We start from the raw sequence: 19,886 nt of genomic DNA on the forward strand, positions 1-19,886 counted from the left end.
GTGAGCGTACTTGTGCCTCGTACAGAATCTTGCAACCCCTACTGTCAAGCAGATGCGATATACGGTGAAGTGCTGTAAGCTTCCTGGCTGCCTTGTTTGCAAGATTTACAACATGGTTCTTCATGGTCAGTTTGGAGTCAAATTTCGCCTCAAGGATATCACTTCCTCCCCAGGTGCCAACACCCTCCCATTCATCCTTACCACTATACCGGCATTTCTTCTCTTGGATAAGTGAATGTCAGTGTACAGTCGTCTGCATATGCATGGGATTCTGGGATGAGATGAAGAAGGTCATTGAAGTAGATATTCCATAACAATGGACCCAGCACGCTTCCTTGTGGAACACTTGCCCCAATAGGATGTCTTGCTGATTCCGTTCCATTGAGAACAACCCTTAGAGATCTACCATGAAGGTAATCACTGAGGAGACATAGTGTAGAGCCTGCAATTCCCAGAGCTTCCAGTTTTGCTAGCAGGCCCTGGTGCCACACCCGGTCGAAAGCACCAGCAATGTCCAGTGCTACCACACAGCTGACTTTGGATTCATCCAGTGACTGTGCCACTTAGTGGAGAGGTTTAATAACAGGTCAGCAGCAGAGTAACATTTCCTGAAGCCATACTGACGGTCACAAAGTACTGAGTGGTAGTCAAAAAACTCTGTCATTTGTCTTGAGATTATTGTCTCAAGGATCTTGCCAGTGACTGACAGCAGTGACACTGGTCTGTAGTTACTGATTTCTGCTCTGCTCTTCTTTTTTGTGAACAGGGACTACATTTGCCTCTTTCTACAGAGAAGGCCATTTACATTGTACTAGGCAGTGCTGAAAGGTGCGAGTTAGAGGTGCTGCTAGCTGGTCTGCATATCTCAGCAATCTTGGGCTTAACTTGTGTGGGCCCACAGGCTTTTCTTGGTCAAGCGATTTAAGAAGGAAATGCACCTCCTTCTGCCTTATTATCACCACTGACAGTTTTGACACAGCTCTTGCAGCTAGCCAAGCAGGGTCCCTTGCTGGATCAGGAACTTACATTTTGGTAGCAAAGTGTTTGGCAAAGGGGTCCGCTTTCTCTTGACTACTAGTAGAGGTGGTCCCATCCTGTCGATTTAGAGGTGGAATGAGTTCATCAGGCAGATAACCTCCCTCCCTCCCTCCCTCTCTCTCTCTCTCTCTCTCTCTCTCTCTCTCTCTCTCTCTCTCTCTCTCTCTCTCTCTCTCTCTCTCTCTCTCTCTCTCTCTCTCTCTCTCTCTCTCTCTCTCTCTCTCTCTCTCTCTCTCTCTCTCTCTCTCTCTCTCTCTCTCTCTCTCTCTGCTTTGTCATGGAAATTTGAACATAACAGAGGGTTGGAGGAACACTCCAGCAGACTTTCCGGCACATATTAGGCAGTCGTTCTAAAACCCAGTCCCTCCAACAAAAGTATTTGCCCGACCCATTTTCAAGGCAATCCAAGAATTCAGCTTTGACAACCCTACTGACTCATGGTCTGCAAGCCACAATCAAATCCACCCCATCTCACTCATGCATTCATTTACCCTATATTCGAAGCTAACCTAGGTTCTTGCTTCAGTGATGTTAACAGGCAGATTGCTCCACTCATCCACTACTCTATTTACAAAAAAAAACGCTTTCCTACATTCCTTCTAAACCTAAACTTATCTAATTTGCATCCATTGTTTCGAATTCTTTCTTGAAGGGACATTCTCAGAACTTTATTTATATCTTATCTTTGATATACCTTTGAAGAGTTTCGAGAGTTTATCTGTTCTCTGAGCCCGGCCATGGGTCAGGCTCGTCTGGTGCTTGCCTGGTCAACCAGGCTGTTACTGCTGGAGGCCCACTGCCCCACATATCCATCACAGCCTGGTTGATCTGGAACATGGTGAAGATACTTGTCCAATTTCCTCCTGAAGGCTTCTACACTTGTTCCAGCCGTGTTTCTGATATCTTCTGGTAAGATATTGAACAGTCTGGGACCCCGAATGTTGATACAGTGTTCCCTTATTGTCTCCCCCGCCCCCCTGCTCCTCACTGGGTTTATTTTACACTTCCTCTTATTTATGCCCATCTTCCACTTATACACTGAAGTCATGTCTCCCCTCATACTATGTCTTATAAGAGAATGTAAGTTTAAGGATTATCAATGTATACGAAAGATTTTTTATGTAGTTAATTAATTTTACTATTCTTCTCTGTATGTTCTCCAATTAATATATTTTTGTTCTGCAGTACTGAAACCAGAACTGAGCTGCAATACTCTAAATAAAGCCTTACCAATGATGTATAGAGCTATAGTATAACCTGGAGTTTACCTGGAGAGAGTTCCGGGGGTCAACGCCCCCGCGGCCCGGTCTGTGACCAGGCCTCCTGGTGGATCAGAGCCTGATCAACCAGGCTGTTGCTGCTGGCTGCACGCAAACCAACGTACGAGCCACAGCCCGGCTGATCAGGAACTGACTTTAGGTGCTTGTCCAGTGCCAGCTTGAAGACTGCCAGGGGTCTGTTGGTAATCCCCCTTATGTGTGCTGGGAGGCAGTTGAACAGTCTCGGGCCCCTGACACTTATTGTATGGTCTCTTAACGTGCTAGTGACACCCCTGCTTTTCATTGGGGGGATGGTGCATCGTCTGCCAAGTCTTTTGCTTTCGTAGTGAGTGATTTTCGTGTGCAAGTTCGGTACTAGTCCCTCTAGGATTTTCCAGGTGTATATAATCATGTATCTCTCCCTCCTGCGTTCCAGGGAATACAGGTTTAGGAACCTCAAGCGTTCCCAGTAATTGAGGTGTTTTATCTCCGTTATGCGCGCCGTGAAAGTTCTCTGTACATTTTCTAGGTCAGCAATTTCACCTGCCTTGAAAGGTGCTGTTAGTGTGCAGCAATATTACAGCCTAGATAGAACAAGTGACCTGAAGAGTGTCATCATGGGCTTGGCCTCCCTAGTTTTGAAGGTTCTCATTATCCATCCTGTCATTTTTCTAGCAGATGCGATTGATACAATGTTATGGTCCTTGAAGGTGAGATCCTCCGACATAATCACTCCCAGGTCTTTGACGTTGGTGTTTCGCTCTATTTTGTGGCCAGAATTTGTTTTGTACTCTGATGAAGATTTAATTTCCTCATGTTTACCATATCTGAGTAATTGAAATTTCTCATCGTTGAACTTCATATTGTTTTCTGCAGACCACTGAAAGATTTGGTTGATGTCCGCCTGGAGCCTTGCAGTGTCTGCAATGGAAGACACTGTCATGCAGATTCTGGTGTCATCTGCAAAGGAAGACACGGTGCTGTGGCTGACATCCTTGTCTATGTCGGATATGAGGATGAGGAACAAGATGGGAGCGAGTACTGTGCCTTGTGGAACAGAGCTTTTCACCGTAGCTGCCTCGGACTTTACTCTGTTGACGACTACTCTCTGTGTTGTTAGTGAGGAAATTATAGATCCATCGACCGACTTTTCCTGTTATTCCTTTAGCACGCATTTTGTGCGCTATTACGCCATGGTCACACTTGTCGAAGGCTTTTGCAAAGTCTGTATATATTACATCTGCATTCTTTTTGTCTGGTGGTCTGGTGGCTAAAGCTCCCGCTTCACACACGGAGGGCCCGGGTTCGATTCCCGGCGGGTGGAAATTCCGACACGTTTCCTTACACCTATTGTCCTGTTCACCTAGCAGCAAATAGGTACCTGGGTGTTAGTCGACTGGTGTGGGTCGCATCCTGGGGGACAAGATTAAGGACCCCAATGGAAATAAGTTAGACAGTCCTCGATGACGCACTGACTTTCTTGGGTTATCCTGGGTGGCTAACCCCCCGGGGTTAAAAATCCGAACAAAATCTTATCTTATCTTATCTTATCTCTTATCTAGTGCATTTAGGACCTTGTCGTAGTGATCCAATAGTTGAGACAGACAGGAGCGACCTGTTCTAAACCCATGTTGCCCTGGGTTGTGTAACTGATGGGTTTCTAGATGGGTGGTGATCTTGCTTCTTAGGACCCTTTCAAAGATTTTTATGATATGGGATGTTAGTGCTATTGGTCTGTAGTTCTTTGCTGTTGCTTTACTGCCCCCTTTGTGGAGTGGGGCTATGTCTGTTGTTTTTAGTAACTGTGGGACGACCCCCGTGTCCATGCTCCCTCTCCATAGGATGGAAAAGGCTCGTGATAAGGGCTTCTTGCAGTTCTTGATGAACACGGAGTTCCATGAGTCTGGCCCTGGGGCAGAGTGCATGGGCATGTCATTTATCGCCTGTTCGAAGTCATTTGGCGTCAGGATAACATCGGATAGGCTTGTGTTAATCAAATTTTGTGGCTCTCTCATAAAAAATTCATTTTGATCTTCGACTCTCAGTCTGGTTAGCGGCTTGCTAAAAACTGAGTCATATTGGGACTTGAGTAGCTCACTCATTTCCTTGCTGTCATCTGTGTAGGACCCATCTTGTTTAAGTAGGGGCCCAATACTGGACGTTGTTCTCGATTTTGATTTGGCATAGGAGAAGAAATACTTTGGGTTTCTTTCGATTTCATTTATGGCTCTTACTAATTATACTTTTTGATATAAATCTCATTAACCTTTTAGTATCATTACGCACGCTCAGGCACTGCTGTGGATATAATAATGGTATACAATATCGACAAGTATATAAGTAAGACACAGTGCATAAGTGTTCGCAATAAAGTTAACAGAATCCCTGGCTTCAGAGCAAGAAGTATAAATAGTAGAAGTCCTCAGGTTGTTCTTCAACTCTATATATCCTTGGTTAGGCCTCATTTAGATTATGCTGCACAGTTCTGGTCACCGTATTACAGAATGGAGATAAATGCACTGGAAAACGTATAAAGGAGGATGACAAAGATGATCCCATGTATCAGAAATCTTCCCTATGAGGATAGACTGAGGGCCCTGAATCTGTACTCTCTAGAAAGGCGTAGAATTACTAAAAACAACAGACATAGCCCCACTCCACAAAGGGGGCAGTAAAGCAATAGCAAAGAACTACAGACCGATAGCACTAACATCCCATATCATAAAAATCTTTGAAAGGGTCCTAAGAAGCAAGATCGCCACCCATCTAGAAACCCATCAATTACACAACCCAGGGCAACATGGGTTTAGAACAGGTCGCTCCTCTCTGTCTCAACTATTGGATCACTATGACAAGGTCCTAGATGCACAAGACAAAAAGAATGCAGATGTAATATATACAGACTTTGCAAAAGCCTTCGACAAGTGTGATCATGGCGTAAGAGCGCACAAAATGCGAGCTAAAGGAATAACAGGAAAAAGTTGGTAGATGGATCTATAATTTCCTCACAAACAGAACACAAAGAGTAGTAGTCAACAGAGTAAAGTCCGAGGCAGCTACGGTGAAAAGCTCTGTTCCACAAGGCACAGTACTCGCTCCCATCTTGTTTCTTATCCTCATATCTGACATAGACAAGGATGTCAGCCACAGCACCGTGTTTTCCTTTGCAGATGGCACCCGAATCTGCATGAAAGAGTCTTCCATTGCAGACACTGCAAGGCTCCAGGTGGACATCAACCAAATCTTTCAGTGGGCTGCAGAAAACAATATGAAGTTCAACGATGAGAAATTTCAATTACTCAGATATGGTAAACACGAGGAAATTAAATCTTCATCAGAGTACAAAACAAATTCTGGCCACAAAATAGAGCGAAACACCAACGTCAAAGACCTGGGAGTGATCATGTCGGAGGATCTCACCTTCAAGGACCATAACATTGTATCAATCGCATCTGCTAGAAAAATGACAGGATGGATAATGAGAACCTTCAAAACTAGGGATGCCAAGCCCATGATGACACTCTTCAGGTCACTTTTTCTATCTAGGCTGGAATGTTGCTGCACACTAACAGCACCTTTCAAGGCAGGTGAAATTGCTGACCTAGAAAATGTACAGAGAACCTTCACGGCACGCATAACGGAGATAAAACACCTCAATTACTGGGAGCGCTTGAAGTTCCTGAACCTGTATTCCCTGGAATGCAGGTGGGAGAGATACATGATTATATACACCTGGAAAATCCTAGAGGGACTAGTACCGAACTTGCACACGAAAATCGCTCACATCGAAAGCAAAAGACTTGGCAGACGATGCAACATCCCCCCAATGAAAAGCAGGGGTGTCACTAGCACGTTAAGAGACCATACAATAAGTGTCAGGGGCCCGAGACTGTTCAACTGCCTCCCAGCATACATAAGGGGGATTACCAATAGACCCCTGGCAGTCTTCAACCTGGCACTGGACAAGCACCTAAAGTCGGTACCTGACCAGCCGGGCTGTGGCTCGTACGTTGGCTTGCGTGCAGCCAGCAGTAACAGCCTGGTTGATCAGGCTCTGATCCACCAGGAGGCCTGGTCACAGACCGGGCCGCGGGGGCATTGATTCCCGGAACTCTCTCCAGGTAAACTCCAGGATATGATTGAGGTATATAAATGGAAAACAGGAATTAATTAAGGGGATGTAAATAGCGTGCTAAAAATATGTAACATAGACAGGACTCGCAGCAATGATTTTAAATTGGAAAAATTGAGATTCAGGAAAGATATAGAAAAACACTGGTTTGGTAATAGAGTTGCGGATAAGTAGAACAAACTCCCGAGTACCATCATAGAAGCTAAGACGTTGTGTAGTTTTAAAAATAGGTTGGATAAATACATGAGTGGGTGTGGGGGGGGTGTGAGTTGAACCTAACTAGCTTTTGCTACTAGATCGGATGCTGTGCTCCTCCATTAAGTGACATGTCTGACCTCACTAGGTCAGTGAGGTCAGACGGTTAGTGAGCTTAAAGTCACTAAGTCACTAGATCAGTGAGCCTAAGCTGGTAGGAGAATTGGACCTGCCTCGCATAGGCCAATAGGCCGGCCTGTTGCAGTATTCCTTCTTTCTTATGTTCTTTTATATATATATATATATATATATATATATATATATATATATATATATATATATATATATATATATATATATATATATATATATATATATATATATATATATATATATATATAAACATTGCTGTCTTGATTCCAAAATGTTACTTATTATTATAATTATAATTAAGGGGAGCGCTAAACCCATAGGATTATGCAGCGTCTGTGGATGAACATCAAAATGGTATACAATACCGACAGGTTGTTAGGTAAGACACATATGCAACAGTTAGACAACTTTATTCCGAAACGTTTCGCCTACACAGTAGGCTTCTTCAGTCGAATACAGAAAGTAGGCAGGAACAGTAGAGATGTGAAGACGATGTAATCAGTCCATCACCCTTAAAGTCGTAGAATTTGAGGTTGTCAGTCCCTCGGCCTGGAGAAGTTCAGTTCCATAGTCAGGAACTATCTGAAGATCAAGCGACAGTGCGGAGACTTAAATACTGTCGGAAGGAGAGGTGCATGGTACTACTACTACCCTGCACCTCTCCTTCCGACAGTATTTAAGTCTCCGCACTGTCGCTTGATCTTCAGATAGTTCCTGACTATGGAACTGAACTTCTCCAGGCCGAGGGACTGACAACCTCAAATTCTACGACTTTAAGGGTGATGGACTGATTACATCGTCTTCACATCTCTACTGTTCCTGCCTACTTTCTGTATTCGACTGAAGAAGCCTACTGTGTAGGCGAAACGTTTCGGAATAAAGTTGTCTAACTGTTGCATATGTGTCTTACCTAACAACAGCGTCTGTGGGGGGGATGTGAAAGGTATTCAGGCTTAATTCAGGGAACCGGAGTACAGATCCAATTCCCTAGATCAAGAGCCCCTCACTAGCGTTAAGGAACCTTCCTTGAGGGGCATTTTATCTACAGTGAACTGCATCTGTCTACATTAAACTGAGGAAGCCACTTGTTGGCGAAATGTTTCCACAATAAAGATACCCACATGCTGCACAAGTACCCCAATCATCAACATGTCGGTTCTCTGAGTCATTTATCTACTATTTCTCCAAGGCTGATGGATTAGTTCATCATCTTTACCTCGCCTCTAATACTGACTTCAATTTATTTCCCTCTGCATTTGACTGAAGAAGCCTACAGCGCAAGCGAAACTTTTCAAAAGATACCCAACTTGTACATGTCTTACTCATCAACAAACATATGCTTGGGACTTTATAAAGTAATCTTACTTAGGCACAGGTACACGTAAGTACAGTTATCATACATATTGTAATTTACCTAAGATAACCCAAAAAGTCAAAGTGGCTTATTGCCACTGGGGTCCCCCTGTGACTCCCACTGTGTGGGCGAAACGTCAATAAAGGATCACATTATACTGCATTGCTATATCTTTTTCCATCATATCTGTATTTTATACCATTTCTCTCCAGACATCTTTAGGTTACAATGTAAGACAATTATAAAAACAAATAAAATATATGTACTGGATCCAAATACAAACATTAAAGCGTCCTCCGAGGTGGCCCTCAAAACTAGCAACAACAACAAGAAGCCAGAGGCTTTACCTTGTTTCTCTCAACTTGCAACACGTCTTTAATGAACCTCTAAGTAAACTGCACGTATCCTGAAGAAGAATCTTCATGCAGTGCGACATTGTCTTCCGTGACCTGTAAGATAAGGGACACTGCAGACTATGTAGGTAAAAGTAAGGAGAGGTAATTTGGCAGGCAGTCTCCCACCATAAGACCCCTCAAGGAAGGTTCCTTGATGTTGGTGAGGGGCTCTTGATTTAGGGAATTGGATCTGTGCTCCAGTTCCCCGAATTAAGCCTGAATGCCTTCCACATCCCCCCCCAGGCGCTGTATAATCCTCCGGGTTTAGCGCTTCCTCCTTGATTATAATAATAATAGTCCCACCATAAGTTAAGGTTATTTAAGTTTATTTATGTACAGGTACGCATAAATAAGTAAGTTTATTCAGGTATACACAGATACAGTTACGTAAATTATCATACATAGCAACATATGTGTAGATTACCTAGGATAACCAAAAAAAAAAAGTCAAAGCGACTTATTTCCTTTGGGGTCCTTGAGATGAAGTGCTTCTTTAAAACACGAATGGATATTACAGTGAATTAGATAATTATTTGCTTGTGTGGAATTCCATACATTTCTGTGCTCTAACTTTTACATGTTCTTAGGAAATCGTCGTGTTATGAAAAGTCTCAGGCTGACTAAAACTTGTACTTAACAAACTGCTTAATAAGATTTTGTTCAGATTTTTAGCCCCGAAGGGTTAGCCACCGAGGATAACCCAAGAAAGGCAGTGTGTCATTGAGGGACTGTCTGTCTTATTTCCATTGGAGTCCTCAATCTTGTACCCCAGGATGCGAGTCAACTTACACCCAAGTACCTACTTGCTTGTTAGGTGAATGGGGACAGCAGGTATAAGGAAACACACCCAATGTTTCCACCCTCTCAAGGGATCAAACCACGGACACTGTGTGTGAAGTGAGAGCATTGCCTACCAGGCCACGGGTAACTTTAAGCTGTGTGCAATAATTCAAAATGAAGGTTTTCTGTACATTATAAGGCGATTTAAGTTACAGTTCGTAGTTTACATTACAGTGGGGTGTAGTAAGTGAATAAGCTAGCAGTTTAACATACACTTAACATAGTAGATAATTATAGGCATTATATTAGCAAGTATGATCACTTAAATCATTCCTGTATCAGGAAACAGTAAGTTTGACAGTTTACTAATACTGTATTGAGTTGTTACGTATCATATATTTTAATATATGTTGATAAATTAGACACATGTGCAACTCTTGGGTATCTTTATTGAGGAAACGTTTCGCCACACAGTGGCTTCATCAGTCCATACATAGGAGAAACTTGAAGAACAGGAGGAGAATGAGGTAATCAGTCCCTCAACCTTGAGTCGATGTGTTCAGTCCATCAATCTTGAGTAGAATACGGCAGATGAGCGGAGAAGCAGCTTATAAACCGTATGGCAGGAGAGGTGTAGCAGTCATAGGTAGTGTCACATTTGTTCAATGTGGAAGTAGGTTGTGCCCAAGAATTAGGCAAGCGAAGAATTCCTAAGTATTAAGATCCCAAGAAGTTGCAGTGTCTGACAGGTTTGTAGATGAATGGTTCAGAGAACCGACATGTTGATAAATTAGACACATGTGCAACTCTTGGGTATCTTTATTGAGGAAACGTTTCGCCACACAGTGGCTTCATCAGTCCATACATAGGAGAAACTTGAAGAACAGGAGGAGAATGAGGTAATCAGTCCCTCAACCTTGAGTCGATGTGTTCAGTCCATCAATCTTGAGTAGAATACGGCAGATGAGCGGAGAAGCAGCTTATAAACCGTATGGCAGGAGAGGTGTAGCAGTCATAGGTAGTGTCACATTTGTTCAATGTGGAAGTAGGTTGTGCCCAAGAATTAGGCAAGCGAAGAATTCCTAAGTATTAAGATCCCAAGAAGTTGCAGTGTCTGACAGGTTTGTAGATGAATGGTTCAGAGAACCGACATGTTGATAAATTAGACACATGTGCAACTCTTGGGTATCTTTATTGAGGAAACGTTTCGCCACACAGTGGCTTCATCAGTCCATACATAGGAGAAACTTGAAGAACAGGAGGAGAATGAGGTAATCAGTCCCGCAACCTTGAGTCGATCTTAATACTTAGGAATTCTTCGCTTGCCTAATTCTTGGGCACAACTTCCACATTGAACAAATGTGGCACTATCTATGACTGCTACACCTCTCCTGCCATACGGTTTATAAGCTGCTTCTCCGCTCATCTGCCGTATTCTACTCAAGATTGATGGACTGAACACATCGACTCAAGGTTGAGGGACTGATTACCTCATTCTCCTCCTGTTCTTCAAGTTTCTCCTATGTATGGACTGATGAAGCCACTGTGTGGCGAAACGTTTCCTCAATAAAGATACCCAAGAGTTGCACATGTGTCTAATTTATCAACATGTCGGTTCTCTGAACCATTCATCTACAATTTTAATATATGCTTATACAGTGGACCCTCAGCTAACAATATTAATTCGTTCCTGAAAGCTCATCCTTAGCTGAAATTATCGTTAGCTGAATTAATTTTCCCCATAAGAAATAATGGAAATCAAATTAATCCATGCAAGACACCCCAAAGTATGAAAAAAAACAAAATTTTTGCCACATGAAATATTTATTTTAATACACACAAACTGACACTTACCTTTATTGAAGATCTGGTGATGATTGATGGGATGAAAGGGGAGAGTGTGGAAGTTGTTAATGTTTAGAAGGGGAATCCCCTTCCATTAGGACTTGAGGTATCAAGTCCTTTTCCGGGGTTACTTCCCTTCTTCTTTTAATGCCACTAGGACCAGCTTGAGAGTCACTGGACCTCTGTCGCACAACAAATCTGTCTATAGAGGTCTGTACCTCTCGTTCCTTTAAGATTTGCCTAAAATGGGCCACAACATTGTCATTGTAATAGTCACCAGCATGGCTTGCAATAGCTGTGTTAGGGTAATTTTCATCCATAAAGGTTTGCAGTTCAACCCAGTTTGCACACATTTCCTTAATCTTTGAAGCAGGCACAGTGGATTCCACAACTGGCATAGGCATCTCAGGGTTAGCCCCAAACCCTTCAAAGTCTTTCTTAATTTCCATACTAATTCTCACCCTTTTTATCACAGGGTTGGCATTAGAAGCTTTCTTGGGGCCCATGGTGACTTATTTTGCAGGTACAATCACTCAAAACGCTGTGATAATGTGAAATGTTCCGATTGTATGCGTGGATGCGACCGCACTGGCTGGCTTGTAAACACTGGCACCCATGGGACAACTGAGGCGCGCTCGGGCCACACGTGGATGCATCTTGAACAAATTGCATTGGGCGAGTTTTTTAGCGTTAGCTGAGGCAAAATTTTTGCGTTAAAATGTATCGTTAGCTGGATTTAACATTAGCTGATGCCATTGTTAGCTGAGGGTCCACTGTATTTTGAGTACTGTATTAGCAAAATAATACAAAATGAATATTAAGTTATGTTGATGTAATATGGACTATGTAAAATTGTATGACTATTATGGATATATTGGCCCATGCTTCTTTCCAATAATGGGTTTAGCACTTTTCATGTACAGTGGTACCTTGACTTACGAGTTTAATTCATTCTGTGACCAAGCTCATAGCTTAGTTTGCTCGTATATCAAATCAGTTTTCCTCACTGAAATTAATTGAAATGCCATTAATCTGTTTCAGCCCCAAAAAAAACCTGAGTCACTAGGGGCAGGAGAAAATACTTCAGTGTAACGCTCATTTATCAATCAGAATTGATCTAATATGACATAATAAACACTATAAGTAACATAGAAACATGATATATACTCTAGAATCAATAAAATAGGCCATAATATGGCGAGTGTCCAGGACTAGTCCGAACTTATAGAATCATTACTGCTTCTTACTGTAACATATTCTCTGGTCCTGGGTAAGAGAAAACAGAGATTTTGAAAGGCTAACTGCACTTGATCACTAGTTTCATAAGGAAAACACTGAAACAAAAATTATTTTCTCAGAAAAAGTAGTGCAATAATATTGACAGGAATCATAAAAAAATGATTGTTCTACAATTGGCTTGTGGAATATTGGAAATATTCGAAATATTTTGGGATTTGTATGGGAGTAAAGGGCAAGATATTTTGCAAATGTCAAAAACTTAGCAACTGAATATCGCTTGTAACTCGGATTTGGGCTCGCAACTCAAATAAAAAAATCGACTGAGCAATAGCTCGTAACTCGGAAAACTCGTAAGTTGGGGCACTCATAAGTCAAGGTACTACTGTATAATAATTTGGCTCTAATTATTTTTGAAAATAAATATTTTATAAAGATAAATACCAAGACTAATGGAAATAATACCTTTTCAGAGATCTAGATTAAGTCTTCATAAGCCAGACAGACAGTCCTTAATGACATATTGACTTTCTTGGGTTTTCCAGGGTGGCTAACCCTCTGGGTTAAAATTCCAAACAAAAATCTTATAAATCTTTTCTCATAACATTAATCATAATAATAATAATAATAATAATAATAATAATAATAATAATAATAATAATAATACATAATAATAATACATAATAATAATACATAATAATAATACATAATAATAATACATAATAATAATAGTAATAATAATAATAATAATATATAATAATAATCTTTATTTCTACAAGTACATGATACATCTTATACAGATCTAGCTGACATCAGTGGCATACTATATAGAAAGCCCCTTGTTATGCAAAGTATTTCTGGCAAATTAGGTGAATTTTGTCCCCAGGATGTGACACACACTAGTCAGCTAACACCCAAGTACCTATTTACTGCTAGGTGAACATGGACAGCAGGTGTCTTAAGGAAACATGCCCTAATGTTTCCACCTATACTAGGGATTGAACCATGGATCACAGTGTGTGAGTCACATGTGCGAGCTGAGTGTGCTACCAACTGAACTATGGGACATCCTGGTAGCATGCTAAAATACAATAAAGAACTCAGTCCCTAGCCCATATTGGGTGCCCCATGGCCTAGTGGCAAAAGCTCTCGCTTCACACTGTGTGGGTCCGGGTTCGATTCCCGGTGAAGAGGTGGAAACATTGTATGTGTTTCCTTAAACCGGTTGTCTATGTTCACCCATCAGTAAAATGGGTACCTGGGTGTTAGTCGATTGGTGTAGGTCACATCCCGAGACAAAACTGACCTAATTTGCCCAAAATGCTCTGCATAACCTGGGAGTGATTATGTCGGAGGATCTCACCTTCAAGGACCATAACATTGTATCAATCGCATCTGCTAGAAAAATGACAGGATGGATAATGAGAACCTTCAAAACTAGGGAGGCCAAGCCCATGATGACACTCTTCAGGTCACTTGTTCTATCTAGGCTGGAATATTGCTGCACTCTAACAGCACCTTTCAAGGCAGGTGAAATTGCCGACCTAGAAAATGTACAGAGAACTTTCACGGCGCGCATAACGGAGATAAAACACCTCAATTACTGGGAGCGCTTGAGGTTTCTAAACCTGTATTCCCTGGAATGCAGGAGGGAGAGATACATGATTATATACACCTGGAAAATCCTAGAGGGACTAGTACCGAACTTGCACACGAAAATCACTCACTACGAAAGCAAAAGACTTGGCAGACGATGCACCATCCCCCCAATGAAAAGCAGGGGTGTCACTAGCACGTTAAGAGACCATACAATAAGTGTCAGGGGCCCGAGACTGTTCAACTGCCTCCCAGCACACATAAGGGGGATTACCAACAGACCCCTGGCAGTCTTCAAGCTGGCACTGGACAAGCACCTAAAGTCAGTTCCTGATCAGCCGGGCTGTGGCTCGTACGTTGGTTTGCGTGCAGCCAGCAGCAACAGCCTGGTTGATCAGGGGCTGATCCACCAGGAGGCCTGGTCACAGACCGGGCCGCGGGGGCGTTGACCCCCGAAACTCTTTCCAGGTAAACTCCAGGTAATAAGTGGCTTTCTGTATAGTAGTGTATGTCATTGTTGTCAACTAGGCCTGTATACCTTGTATGTGTACTTGTAGAAATAGATATTATTATTATTTTATTATTATTTTATTACTATTTTATTATTATTATTATTATTATTATTATTATTATTATTATTATTATTATTATTATTATTATTATTATTATTGAGATGGGATGTATTTTGTCAGTAATGCCTCTTTGATGACTCATCTGATACTGCTATATGTAGTGACTTAGTGTATCAAAAGCCATCAGAATGTGTTACGCCAGCACAGCCCTCATGTTAGTGTCGCACCATGAACATGCAAGAAGTGCATAATCAACTCAGGTGTTCAGTGTCAATTCAATTGGAGCAGACATGTAGACAGGACTGTGTTTCGTGTTCATGTGATTTCTCATTTATAGACAATCAAGAATGTGGTTGAGGATTTTCCTTAATACCTTCTGCAAGAAGAACCCATGAGTGTGCTGCCTCTGAGCAGTACCAGCAATAAATAGATTTAAAAAGAGTTGGTTACTTGTTGTGGTTTGCATCCTGGAGAGAAGCTGAAAAGAACCCCAGTGAAAATATTTCCACTGCTTGACTTTCCTAGATTATCCTGGATTATTAATCCTTAGGAGTTTCATACTAATAATAACACAAGAACATAAAATTAGTGGAACACTGCAGTATCGTTCATTCTAGGCAGGTCCTTCTCACTCGTGTATTGATACACCCTATTTTTGAAGCTTCCCAAGATGCTGTTGTATGTATGTAGTACAGTACCGTCTTTTGTGCAGTTATGCAAGTTTGGAATGGATTAGTTAATCATGTCAAGACTAGTATGGTAATAGCACAGATCAATTCATGACTAGCTAAGAAATGCCTAAATGATAGAGCTACAGGAAGTACACAAAATTATGTCATTTTGGGGATTTTGTAACAATGCTACACCAGAAATAAGTGGTAGCAAGTAAAATGTTCTAAAATTTGATTCACTGTGTGTCAATGTTATACTGTCATTCATGACAGCCAGTATGTTTCATTATTGTATCTGCTTTTGCAGTACAGTGGTTCCTCAATAATCGTCCGGCCTGAAAGTCGTCCATTTCGGAAATAGTCCTGTTATTTCGTCTAAACATTGGCTCGCAAATGGTCCGTTAACTCACTAATAGTCCTTCATCCGGGATGCATACTCACGCTCTGAGCCGCCTGGGCCTTCCCTTCCCAGCCAGTGTGCCATTGTTTACCAGAGCGACGGTCCCCTCACTTGCTCCTACGAAATATTTCATAATATTCCATTGATTTTAGTGCTTGCAAGTGCTAAATAAGCTACCATGGCTCCAAAGAAAGCTCCTAGTGCCAAGCTTTTGGTAAAGTAGGTGAGAAATACGATTGAATTTAAGAAAAACATCATTGAACAATATGAAAGTGGCGTACATGTGGGCGAACTGGCCAGGATGTACAGTGGACCCCCGCATAACGATGGCATCACATAGCGATTTTTCCGCATACCGATTACTTTTATCGCAAAATTTTTGCCGCGCATACCGATTAAAAACCCGCTCACCGATTTTCGTCCGAGACGCGTCCAATGTGCCCTCAGCCAGCCTCACATGTGCCGCCCGTCCCATTGTTTACCAGCCAGCCTCCGCGGTAACATCCAAGCATACACTCGGAATATTTCGTATTATTACAGTATTTTCGGTGCTGTTTCTGGAAAATAAGTGACCATGGGCCCCAAGAAAGCTTCTAGTGCCAACCCTACACCTCAAAGGGTAAGAATTACTATAGAAATGAAGAAAGAGATAATTGATAAGTATGAAAGTGGAGTGCGTATAGCCGACCTAGTCAAGCTGTACAAGAAACCCCAATCAACCATCGCTACTATTGTGGGCACCAGAAAGACAATCAAGGAAGCTGTTCTTGCCAAAGGTTCAACTGTGTTTTCGAAACAAAGATCGCAAGTGATGGAAGATGTTGAGAGACTCTTATTGGTGTGGATAAATGAAAAACAGCTAGCAGGAGATAGCATCTCTCAAGCGATCATATGTGAAAAGGCTAGGAAGTTGCATGAGGATTTAATTAAAAAAATGCCTGCAACTAGTGATGATGTGAGTGAATTTAAGGCCAGCAAAGGTTGGTTTGAGAGATTTAAGAAGCGTAGTGGCATCCATAGTGTGATAAGGCATGGTGAGGCTGCCAGTTCGGACCACAAAGCGGCTGAAAAATATGTGCAGGAATTCAAGGAGTACATAGAAACTGAAGGACTGAAACCTGAACAAGTGTTTAATTGTGATGAAACAGGCCTGTTCTGGAAGAAAATGCCAAGCAGGACCTACATTACTCAGGAGGAAAAGGCACTCCCAGGACATAAGCCTATGAAAGACAGGCTTACTTTGTTGATGTGTGCCAATGCTACTGGTGATTGCAAAGTGAAGCCTTTATTAGTGTATCACTCTGAAACTCCCAGAGCGTTCAGGCAAAAGAATGTCCTCAAGGATAATTTGTGTGTGCTGTGGAGGGCAAACAGTAAGGCATGGGTCACTAGGGAATTTTTCTATAACTGGTTACACCATGCATTTGCCCCCAATGTGAAAAATTACCTAACTGAAAAGAAATTAGAACTTAAGTGCCTCCTGGTGTTAGACAATGCCCCTGGTCATCCTACAGACGTGGCAGAGCGACTTTATGGGGACATGAGCTTCATTAAGGTGAAGTTTTTGCCTCCTAATACCACTCCTCTCCTGCAGCCCATGGACCAGCAGGTTATTTCCAACTTCAAGAAACTGTACACAAAAGCTCTGTTTGAAAGGTGCTTTGTAATGACCTCAGAAACTCAACTGACTCTAAGAGAGTTTTGGAGAGATCACTTTAATATCCTCAATTGTGTAAACCTTATAGGTAAGGCTTGGGAGGAAGTGACTAAGAGGACCTTGAACTCTGCTTGGAAGAAACTGTGGCCAGAATGTGTAGACAAAAGGGATTTTGAAGGGTTTGAGGCTAACCCTGAGAATCCTGTGCCAGTTGAGGAATCCATTGTGGCATTGGGAAAGCCCTTGGGGTTGGAGGTTAGTGGGGAGGATGTGGAAGAGTTGGTGGAGGAGGACAATGAAGAACTAACCACTGATGAGCTGATAGATCAACTTCAAGAGCAAGAGGCCAGACCTGGGGAAACTGGTTCAGAGGAGGGGAGAGAGAAATTGAAGAAGTTGCCTACTACAAAGATAAAGGAAATCTGTGCAAAGTGGCTTGAAGTGCAAACCTTCATGGATGAAAATCACCCTCACACAGCTATTGCAAGCCGTGTTGGCAACCTGTACACTGACAATGTTGTGAAACACTTTAGGCAAGTCATAAAGGAACGAGAGGTACAGGCCACTATGGACAGATATCTTGTGCGAAAGAAGTCCAGTGACTCTGAAGCTGGCCCTAGTGGCATTAAAAAAAGAAGGGAAGTAACCCCAGAAAAGGACTTACTACCTCAAGTCCTAATGGAAGGGGATTCCCCTTCTAAACAGTAAGAAGATAATGCTCTCCCCTCCTCCCATCCCATCAATCATCACCAGATCTTCAATAAAAGTAAGTGTCATGTAATTGTGCATGCCTTTTTCAGTTTGTGTGTATTAAAATTAACATTTCATGTGGTAAAAAAAAATTTTTTTCATACTTTTGGGCGTCTTGCACGGATTAATTTTATTTCCATTATTTCTTATGGGGAAAATTCATTCACATAACGATTATTTCGCATAACAATTATCCCTCTTGCACGGATTAAAATCGTTAACCGGGGGTCCACTGTATAACAAATCCCGTACAACCATATCTTCCATCATAGCCAAGAAAAAGGAAATCAAGGACGCTGTTGTTGTAAAGGGGGTAAATATGCTGACAAAAATGAGATCACCAGTACTCGAAGATGTTGAGAAGTTATTATTGGTGTGGATAAAAGAGAAACAATTAGCAGGAGATAGTCTTATGACGTTGCTTATTTGTGAAAAGGCTAGGCAGTTGCATGACGATTTGGTAAAGAAATTGCCTGCAACTAGTGGTGATGTGAGTGAATTTAAGGCCAGCAAAGGCTGGTTTGAGAGATTTAAGAAGGGTACTGGCATACACAGTGTGGTAAGGCATGGTGAGGCTGCCAGTTCTGACAACAAAGCGGCTGAAAAATATGTGCATGAATTCAAGGAGTACATAGACAGTGAAGGACTGAAACCTGAACAAGTGTTCAATTGTGATGAAACAGACCTCTTTTGGAAGGAAATGCCAAAGAGGACCTACATTACTCAGGAAGAAAAGGCACTGCCAGGACACAAGCCTATGAAAGACAGGCTGACACTCATGTTCTGTGCTAATGCTAGTGGGGATTTCAAAGTGAAGCCGTTACTAGTGTACCATTCTGAAAATCCCAGAGTGTTCAAGAAAAACAATATTATGAAGAGTAAATTGTGTGTGTTTTGGAGATCTAATAATAAGGCATGGGTCACAAGGGACATTTTCGTCGAGTGATTCAATGAAGTGTTTGACCCTAGTGTGAAGAATTACCTCCTGGAAAAGAAATTGGATCTCAAGTGCCTCCTAGTAATGGACAATGCACCTGCTCATCCTCCAAACTTGGATGACCTAATTCTGAAGGAGTTTGGGTTCATCACAGTAAAGTTCTTGCCCCCGAATACCACTCCTCTCCTCTAGCCCATGGACCAGCAAGTCATTTCAAACTTTAAAGAACTCTACACCAAAGCAATGTTTGAAAGGTGCTTTAATGTAACCTCAGACACTCACTTGACCCTAAGAGATTTTTGGAAAGAACACTTCAGTATTCTCCATTGCATAAGCCTTATAGGTAAGGCTTGGGAGGGAGGGACTACCAGGACTTTAAACTCTGCTTGGAGAAAATTGTGGCCAGATTGTGTCCACAAGAGGGATTTTGAAGGGTTTGAGGCAGCCCCTGAGGAGCCTATGTCAGTTGTGAACTCTATTGTCACATTGGGGAGTTCCATGGGGCTGGATGTGAGTTTGGAGGATGTGGAAGAGCTGGTGGAGGACCACGGTGAAGAGCTAACCACTGAGGAGCTGCAAGAACTTCAGCTGGAAGAGCAACAGATCGCAGCTCAGAATCTTGCTGCAGAGGAGGAGGAAGAGAGATGGAAGAAGGTGCCTTCTTCAGAAATTAAGGAGATTTTTGAAATGTGGGGTAAGATGGAAAGATTTATGGAGAAACATCACCCTGAGAAGGATGTTGCAAGCCATATCGGCAACTTGTACAGTGACAGAGTCTTGGCCCATTTTAGGGAAGTTTTAAAGAGACGCCAGAAACAGAGCTCTCTGGACAGTTCTTTTGCGAGACAGGACTCCAGTGACTCTCAAGCTGGTCCTAGTGGCATTAAGAAACAGAGAAGAGAAGTAACCCCAGAAA

The 19,886-nt window shown here is 42.1% G+C and overlaps 1 protein-coding gene across 7 annotated transcripts in view; it reads left to right on the forward strand.

Annotated features, from left to right (window-relative positions):
- The first annotated feature begins 8,422 nt into the window (after positions 1–8,422).
- Positions 8,423–19,886, forward strand: part of LOC128684814 (pyruvate dehydrogenase phosphatase regulatory subunit, mitochondrial) — a 170,181-nt gene continuing 158,717 nt past the window's right edge. For 5 of the 7 annotated variants that reach the window (XR_011394107.1, XM_070100929.1, XM_070100910.1 and 2 more), the window contains exon 1: positions 8,423–8,608. The gene's annotated coding sequence lies outside the window, so the exon portion shown is untranslated. Of the gene's footprint in view, positions 8,629–19,886 lie in introns of all 7 variants that reach the window. The other 2 variants (XM_070100927.1, XM_070100922.1) reach the window with 2 other exon arrangements.

This window comes from Cherax quadricarinatus, chromosome 5 (assembly GCF_038502225.1).
Source record: "Cherax quadricarinatus isolate ZL_2023a chromosome 5, ASM3850222v1, whole genome shotgun sequence".
Lineage (NCBI taxonomy): Eukaryota > Metazoa > Arthropoda > Malacostraca > Decapoda > Parastacidae > Cherax > Cherax quadricarinatus.